Below are 9,328 nucleotides of genomic sequence, written 5' to 3'. Positions count from 1 at the left end.
TAGACCCATACGTTCTCTCCCACTTAAGATCCCCACATACATTCCACGGCTTTCTACCACTTGATATTGCTTTACATGCATCAAATAGCAGAACACCCGAAGAATGTACGGTTTCTAACTCAGTTTTATTTATTAGGGTCCCCTGAGGATCTCCATTCCTGAGGGTCAACCAAATTGTACGGGGTTGATACTCCGGATTGAAGCACCTAGGTTCTCCTACTCCTAAATGGCATACACTATATTCTATACCTAGATATATACACCTAGACACATCACCTTTACACTCATATTGTGAATGCCAAATTAGGGTCTGGGAAATATGATTACCTGTCTTAGTAGTCTTAATGCAAACCTCACAGCTAGGAGTGTCGGTACCTCTACCTTCCTGAATATAAAAAGACACAAAAATATACATTATCAAAAGCACTTCTTTCGACGTCTTCATCCTCAGTCTTCGTCCGTGCGATGGCACCTCAGCTTCCAGGATGTAAGGGCTGCAGGGAATGGAGTTCTGCTCGTCTTCACAGCGGTCCCTTCGAGACTTTCCTGGCTTTTAATAACACGTTGGTGAGCGGACAGGCATTATTATGGCCGTCAAAAACACTCACTTGTAGATCTTTGTTGATGTTCCCTTTTAACAATATTATCTTCGCAAAAAAAAAAACACTTTTAATCCAACTCGGTCACACGCTTCAACTGGATCTTGCAAGGATTCTCTGGATCTATGGTAGCTTGTCAGGAATCTGCCGCTGTTTTTTTTTACCCTAGAGTGATGAATCCACGGAGTCACTTCTACAACCTTTACAACTGTTGGGGTAGATAAAAGAACAACATAGGGACCTCTCCACTTGGAACCTAATGGAACAGTGTTCCATTTTTTTATCCACACTTGATCCCCTGGATGGTAAGAATGAACAGGTGGATAAATATTCACAGGTAATCTATCTTGTACCCATTTCTGTACCCCCTCCATAGTTTTACCCAACTCTACAACCTGCTGCCGGGTAATTCCTTCTCCCAACTGACTCAAATCCCCCGTTAAGTTACCAAGTATGGAAGGTGGATGCCCATACATAATTTTTCAGCAGTACCCTAGAAACAAAAGAAAGCATCTTTGAGGTCTAGGAAGGTATAGTAGGTTGCCCACCTGGTATTAAAGCAAGCAGATTATAGGGGATGGGTACCACTGGGTGTATATTGACTACTGCATTATTAACTGCGTTTAGATCTTGTACAGGATGATACTCATCTGATCCCGGCTTCTGAACAGGTAATAATGGAGTGTTCCAAGGGGAGGTACAGAATTTTAGGATGTCATACTTTGCACACTTATCCACATAGGTTTGTATATTTTCCTTAGCCCTCTATAATATATGGTACTAACTAAGGCTAACAGGATATGCTCCAAGCTTTGATTCAATGTGTATTGGTGGAATATTGCGAGCAAGTCCTGGAGGATTATTCTCTGTCCATATTCTTGAAATGTCAAATAAGGATTCATCACTCTTAGGGTCTGTATTTGTTATTATAGAGTAGAAGTGCCATTCTTCTTCCCTTTGCACCGATACTGATATTATGCCTGGTGATCTATTAAACTTCAGAGACGTTGATCCGTTTGGTTTAAAAGTTATCTGGGCTTGAAGCTTTAATAATAGATCTCGTCCTAGAAGCTGAACTGGACACTCCAGCATATATAGGAACTGGTGCTTAACCAAATGGCCTCCTAGAATACAAGTATGACTCCTGAGAATTGGTCTAGCAGCGCTTTTCCCAGTAGCTCCTATCATAATTATAGTCTTCCTGAAGGAGGAGCAACTAGGTTAGTTACCACAGAGTACTCAGCACCAGTGTCAATCATGAAAAAGCTCCTCTTTCCCTCTATTGATACATCGACCATAGGCTGCACTTGGCTAAAGGGGGATGGAGCCCAGTCGGTATCAATAGTCTTCCATGACAGTGTCAGCCAGACCGACAAAATCTCTATCTTCTCTATCCCTTAATCTCTAGGTAGGGGAATAGTATACTACTGTCATTCCCTCCAAGACTTTCTCTATGGCCACCTCTGTAACCATCTCGTAACCTTCTCTCTTGTCTTATCTATAACTTGCTTTATATTCCCTCTGTGGGCAGTCACTTTTCCAATATCCTTCCTCTCTACAATACGCACAGTGATTCCTACTTCCTCCCTTACTCAGGCTATTCTCAACTCCTCTATTCACCTCCCTTCCCTGTCTCTCTACACTTATGATAGCTACAGCTAGCATATCTGCCTTCATCCTCATTTTACGTTCTTCCTCCTGCTTTGTTTCAATCTCCCTGTTCATATACACCTGAACTGTGATATGGACATTCCTACAAATCCCTTTAACTTTAGCAATTTTCTTTTGATATCACCTTGGGTCTGGCTGACAAATGCTGAGTTGTTCATTCGAGAGTTCTCAGGGGCCTCTGGATTAAAAGGAGTATATAATCTATATGACTCCAGCAATCTCTCATAGAAAGCATTAGGTTACTCGTCTGCTTTCGTAAAGGAATTATGGGTCTTCCAATTAAACAGATCAGTCATGGTGAACGGGACATAAACAAATACAGGGTCTGCCAACTGTAATTGACCATTAATATCAATGTGTGGTGGACCAGGGGTAAGCTGCAGTGGCATTTGTAAATGTCAAAGTTGGAGGGCACCGGTCATTTGTCAGGTTAGGGTGGGACTTAGATAGGGTTGTTTAGTCATAGGTTCCGGTCGGGGAGTGGTGAGGTAGGTGGAAATGGATAAATTAATTTTACTGGTCAGTAACTTGGTTAACAAAATGTTTCGGACAGGGCTAGGAGGAGCCTGACCAGTAACCAAAAATGGTAAAAGTGTATTCCAGCGTCCTATACCATTGACCATTTCATCCAGTTGTATTTCAAAACTAATTTACTGTTACTAAAGGCACACAAGGCTCAGTAATTATAGTGTTATGTCAGTGGTTATGGTGTTTTCAGTGATTATGGTATTATCAGTGGTTATGGTGTTTTCAGTGGTTATGGTATTATCAGTGGTTATGGTGTTTTCAGTAGTTATGGTGTTTTCAGTGGTTATGGTATTATCAGTGGTTATGGTATTATCAGTGGTTATGGTGTTTTCAGTCATTATGGTATTATCAGTGGTTATGGTATTATCAGTGGTTATGGTATTTTCAGTGGTTATGGTGTTTTCAGTGGTTATGGTGTTTTCAGTGGTTATGGTATTATCAGTGGTTATGGTATTATCAGTGGTTATGGTGTTTTCAGTGATTATGGTATTATCAGTGGTTATGGTATTTTCAGTGGTTATGGTATTTTCAGTGGTTATGGTATTTTCAGTGGTTATGGTATTTTCAGTGGTTATGGTGTTTTGTAATTGCTGAGAATTATCTGATTTCAGTGGATTCAGTTACTGTTATTAAGAATTCTCCTCACAATTTTGACTGCTAATAATAAAACTGAATACAAAGAACCAGTTGGGGGGGTAGGTAGGCACCAGGGCCGGACTGGGAACTAAAAGCAGCCCTGGAAAAAAATATTTACCAGCCCCATAATGCGTCGCGCCAGCATAGCGTGCAGATACAGCGTTAGAAAAGATCATTTAAGATTAAAAATTATTACTCCAACGTGAAAAAAAGCACATATAGGCTTTTTTAAGCAGACGTGTCTTTGCATATAACCAATGTTTCAGTCCAACTACCATGACATATTAAGGAAAGCTTGGTAATGGGACTGAAATGGTGAATGTATGTAGGGCACAACTGTAAAAAATTACGTTATCTTGTTTATTTTGAGGTCCTGTGGGTGCACTCTTCACTTTAAATATGTTATTGTGCTGGAGTATGTACCTAGCAACAAGACTGGGCCAATATCTGCTTATTACATATTGTACATATCAATGACATTTCTCTGTGTATTACGGATATATATATGTACATTAATACATGTGTAAATATAATAGGCATAATTCTATATATATAACTAATACACACATAAATATACATGATATATATACACACACACCAGTGGCGGATCCAGAGCCTGACATTGGGAGGGGCACTTATAGATTTAAAGAAATAATCCATGCACAATAACCACTACTGCTCTGTGTAGTGGTTATGGTGCCAGGAGTGCCGGGACCCGCTCCCAGAGTAAGTAGTCAAACCGTTTAAGAACAGTGTGACAACTTACCTGGGGTCTGCTGGGATATGGGGCTGTAGTAGGGTATAGGAGCAGTGGTGCAATGTGTGAGGGGTGCAGTTTGTGTGAAAGGTTTGGTGTGTGGGGCTGTGTGTGTGGGGGGGGTCTGGGTGTGTGTATGGGGCTAGAGGTCGCAGTGGTGAGAGTGAACTCTAGCCCGTAGCTCCAGCGCTAGAGTTAACTCTCGCGAGAGCTGGAGCGTTACCACTGTAACCGCGGCAACGTTCTGTACTCGCGCAAGAAGGACCCGGAGGAGCTGCAGGCTGAGCTCCCGGGTCCTCTCTTCCTCCCTCCCCTGCTGGCTGCCTGCATGGTGCCTCCAGAACAGGGAGGGATATCTCTGATCTCCCCTCCGGTTCGTGAAGGCACATGGTGCTTGGACAGTGCCAGCCTTGCATTGGCCAGCAGGGGAGAGCATCTGGGGGGGGAAAGGGCAATTGCCCGTTGCCCCCCCTGGATCCACCAGTCATATATATATATATTTCTTTCTCCCCCTCACTGCTCCTCTGTGTCCATGTCACCCCTCTCCTTCCTAGTCACTCTCTTCCCCCTCTGCCTCTTTCTCCCCCTCCCCTTGTGTATCTCTCTTCCCCTCTGTCTCTTTTCCCCCCTTTTCCCTGTCTCTCTCTACCATCTCTCTATCCCCCTCTTTCCCCCCTTGTGTCTCACTCTCCCTCCCTTTGTGTATCTCTCTCTTCCCCTCTGTCTCTTTTTCCCCCTTCTCCCTGTCTCTCTCTCCCTCTCTACTATCTCTCTATCCCCCTCTTTCTCCCCTTGTGTCTCACTCTCCCTCCCCCTCTGTCTCGCTCTATTCTCCCACTGTCTCTTTCTTCCCTATCTCGGTTTTATTTCCCCCCCTCCCCTTGTGTCTCTATATTCCCCCCTTGTGTCTCTATATTCCCCCCCCTTTTGTGTCTCTATATCCCCCCTTTTGTGTCTCTATATTATCCCCCCTTTTTTGTCTCTATATTTCCCCCCCTTTTTTGTCTCTATATTCCCCCCCTTTTGTGTCTCTATATTATCCCCCCCTTTGTGTCTCTATATTATCCCCCCTTTTTTGTCTCTATATTATCCCCCCCCTTTGTGTCTCTATATCCCCCTTTTTTGTTTCTATAATATCCCCCCTTTTTTGTCTCTATATTCCCCCCCTTTTTGTGTCTCTATATTCCCCCCCTTTTGTGTCTCTATATTATCCCCCCTTTTGTGTCTCTATATTATCCCCCCTTTTGTGTCTCTATATTATCCCCCCTTTTGTGTCTCTATAGTCCCCACTTTTGTGTCTCTATATTATCCCCCCTTTTGTGTGTCTATATTATGCCCCCCTTTTTTGTCTCTATATTATACCCCCTTTTTTGTCTCTATATTATCCCCCCCCTTTTTTGTCTCTATATTATCCCCCCTGTTTTGTCTTTATATTATCCCCTCTTTTTTGTCTCTATATTATCCCCCCTTTTTTGTCTCTATATTATCCCCCCCCTTTTGTGTCTCTATATTCCCCCCTTTTTTGTCTCTATATTATCCCCCCTGTTTTGTCTTTATATTATCCCCCCTTTTTTGTCTCTATATTATCCCCCCCTTTTGTCTCTATATTATCCCCCCCCTTTTGTGTCTCTATATTCCCCCCTTTTTTGTCTCTATATTATCCCCCCCTTTTGTCTCTATATTATCCCCCCCTTTTGTGTCTCTATATTCCCCCCTTTTTTGTCTCTATATTATCCCCCCCTTTTGTCTCTATATTATCCCCCCCCTTTTGTCTCTATATTATCCCCCCCTTTTGTCTCTATATTATCCCCCCCTTTTGTCTCTATATTATCCCCCCCCCTTTTGTCTCTATATTATCCCCCCCCCCTTTTGTCTCTATATTATCCCCCCCCCTTTTGTCTCTATATTATCCCCCCCCCTTTTGTCTCTATATTATCCCCCCCCCCTTGTCTCTATATTATCCCCCCCCTTTTGTCTCTATATTATCCCCCCCTTTTGTCTCTATATTATCCCCCCCCCTTTTGTCTCTATATTATCCCCCCCCTTTTGTCTCTATATTATCCCCCCCTTTTGTCTCTATATTATCCCCCCCCCTTTTGTCTCTATATTATCCCCCCCCCTTTTGTCTCTATATTATCCCCCCCCCTTTTGTCTCTATATTATCCCCCCCTTTTGTCTCTATATTATCCCCCCCCTTGTCTCTATATTATCCCCCCCCCTTTTGTCTCTATATTATCCCCCCCCCCTTTTGTCTCTATATTATCCCCCCCCCCTTTTGTCTCTATATTATCCCCCCCCTTTTGTCTCTATATTATCCCCCCCCTTTTGTCTCTATATTATCCCCCCCCCTTTTGTCTCTATATTATCCCCCCCCTTTTGTCTCTATATTATCCCCCCCCCCTTTTGTCTCTATATTATCCCCCCCCCCCTTTTGTCTCTATATTATCCCCCCCCCTTTTGTCTCTATATTATCCCCCATCCCCTCCTCTCCTCCATTTACCTGAGAGGAGTCAGAGGGGGCCGGCCGCTTTCCACGCTGGTGCCGCCGGGCACTTCCAATGCTGAGGACGAAAGGAGGAGGAGGAGGAGGGAGGAGCATGTCTCTGTACCATGCTCCCTCGCGGTTCCCACAATTCACAGCACAGGAACCGCGAGGGAGCATGCTCCTCCCTCCTCCTCCTCCTCCTCCTTCCGTCCTCAGCATTAGAAGTGCCGCCGGACCGGCGAGGCTGCCACCCGGCCCGGCGGCACCAACGTGGAAAGCGGCCGGCCCCCTCTGAGTGTGCCACCGGACCGGCCACCCGGTGGCACATACCTCTGCAGCCCCCAGGTGCCGCGGCCCACCGGGAAATTTCCCGGTATCCCGGTGGGCCAGTCCGGCCCTGGTAGGCACAGAAAAAGGAGGGGACAGGCATCTGAGAGCCAGAGACAATTAGAGCACAGGGGGACATACCAGCTGCACCAGTTTTTGCTAAAGAATTTAGTTGAGGGATGGTCAGATGGGTCAGATTCCATTGGGGATGGACAGACCAGTTTTGATAACCATCTAGTAACACAAACTGTGTTAACAGTCAAAAACTGGTCATTCTCTACTACATAAGGTAGTCCCCAAAATCACACACATTATATCCCTTTTTAAAGTTATTTAGCATACATTCTAAGGGATCAACAATCTTTAAATTCCGGCGCTGCCATACTTAGCAACGGAGCGTCTAATTCAAAGAAACACAACAAACACACCTCCAACAGTCACACTCGTTTCCCTGGCAACAGCGCCATGTGGCACAGTTACTAGGTCAAACTCATACAACAAAACATACAGGGAATTCCCGTACACACACAGCTGTTACACCAGTCACTAAGTAACTAATATTATGCCCTTTGGCGAAACTATACAGTCACCCACGCTATAATTCTCTATATATGAATTACCCGTCTATAACATACCCCAGTAACATCGTCTTTTACAAATAGCGGTTACAGTACGGTTAGCATAAGTCAAAGCACAATTTAAGGTCACAATACAATTATTAGTGGTTATGGTGTTAAACATGCATTAGACGACAATGATTAGTACTTATATACAGTGTCAGTAAATATACAGGGTTATGGTACCGTGCACTATGATACAGCAACACACTATTAACACTCTCGCTAGACGGCTGAGCTCGCGCTATCTAACAAGATATACACTTTACTAAACAATCTTTAACACATTTACAATCCCAACTAAACTATTGGCCAGTACCTTGAATGGACTACCTAAAACTATCTACATCCGTTTTGGTTAGCCACACTGCCCAAGCACCACATATAGCGAGCTAGAGGACCGAATTTACACAGACGCCTCTTAGTCGATTACTATCAAAAATCTAGTGGGTTCCAAATTTACACGCCTTCCCACTTAGCCAAGATAGGTTGAGAGCTAGCGAACCGAATTTACACAGACGCCGCTTAGTCTCCTGGTCCCTCCGACCTAGCGAACGTAATATACACCCTAGAACGCTAGTCTAGACAAGACACCGGTGTCCGGCTAGGGCTATTTACACCAGAACCCCGCCTGACTAACCAAATCAAACGGTCTTACTAAAGAGCGTTCGATTGAGCGGTGCGCCTTCGCTCCTTCCCTCCGACAGAGGGGGCAGATTCCATACACAGATTTAAACCCCTTTTGGGCCTACCGCACAATCGGTATACCCCTAGTGGGTCTGCCGTCTAAAACAGCAGTTGTCTTACCTCCTCGTTCCTGAACCTGGGTTCACACTCATCGACGGGGACACCCCAGCACTTACTACGTAGAGGCCGATGATCTCCTGGACAAAAGACCAGTGGCGCCGAGACGAAGGGAGGTCCACGCAGAAGTTCAGGGGTGCAGCCGTAGAGAACGTGGGCAAAGATAGACCGTCTCACGCCTCTGCTTCTCAGCTACCGTTGAACGATGAGCTTCCCTGCCCAATGCACCAAATGATACCGGAGAAACTGACGGAAGCCAAGCACAGAGAGATGGACACAGGTTTCTTCAGGAAGGAAGAGATTCTTTATTCGATTCACCGACCGGGGCTCAGAGGGACTTATGTCACCAAAATACAACAAGATCTGAGCCCAGAACTGACTGTGTAAATGCATGATATAGACATATAGCTCCTCCTATAGTTAACTCTACCCACATATATTCTTTACACAATCAGCTGAACAAAGCCTAACTTCCCTTACTTGTTAGACCACATGGCTCACCCAGAACAATGGAGGAGGGGGGAAGTGTTTTCAGTTTCTGCATTCCTGCATTTGCTCAATACGGTGTTGATTGTATCTTAGCTACGTGAAACTAACTAACTGATACAACATTTACACATATGCCACATGGCAATCTTGTCCTAGTAAATTTATTTTTACTGAGATTCCACCACAAGAGTAGAGCTCGGTTTTTGTACAGATTCTTTTAGATTTTGCAAGAATCTTTAAAAAGGGTTGTGGAATCTATATTATAGTACGTCTGTTCAGGTACATAATATATTAGGAACTTATCTAAGATCTCTGGTGGGGTTGGATGACTGACCATGTGCCATTTACTATGGGTCTACCAGGTGGAAATTGTCATTTGTTTATGATCTTCAGTAACGTGTAAAACACAGGAAAA

This window comes from Pelobates fuscus, chromosome 9 (genome assembly GCF_036172605.1).
Source record: "Pelobates fuscus isolate aPelFus1 chromosome 9, aPelFus1.pri, whole genome shotgun sequence".
Classification (NCBI taxonomy): domain Eukaryota; kingdom Metazoa; phylum Chordata; class Amphibia; order Anura; family Pelobatidae; genus Pelobates; species Pelobates fuscus.
Note: the sequence above shows the minus strand (reverse complement) of the source record.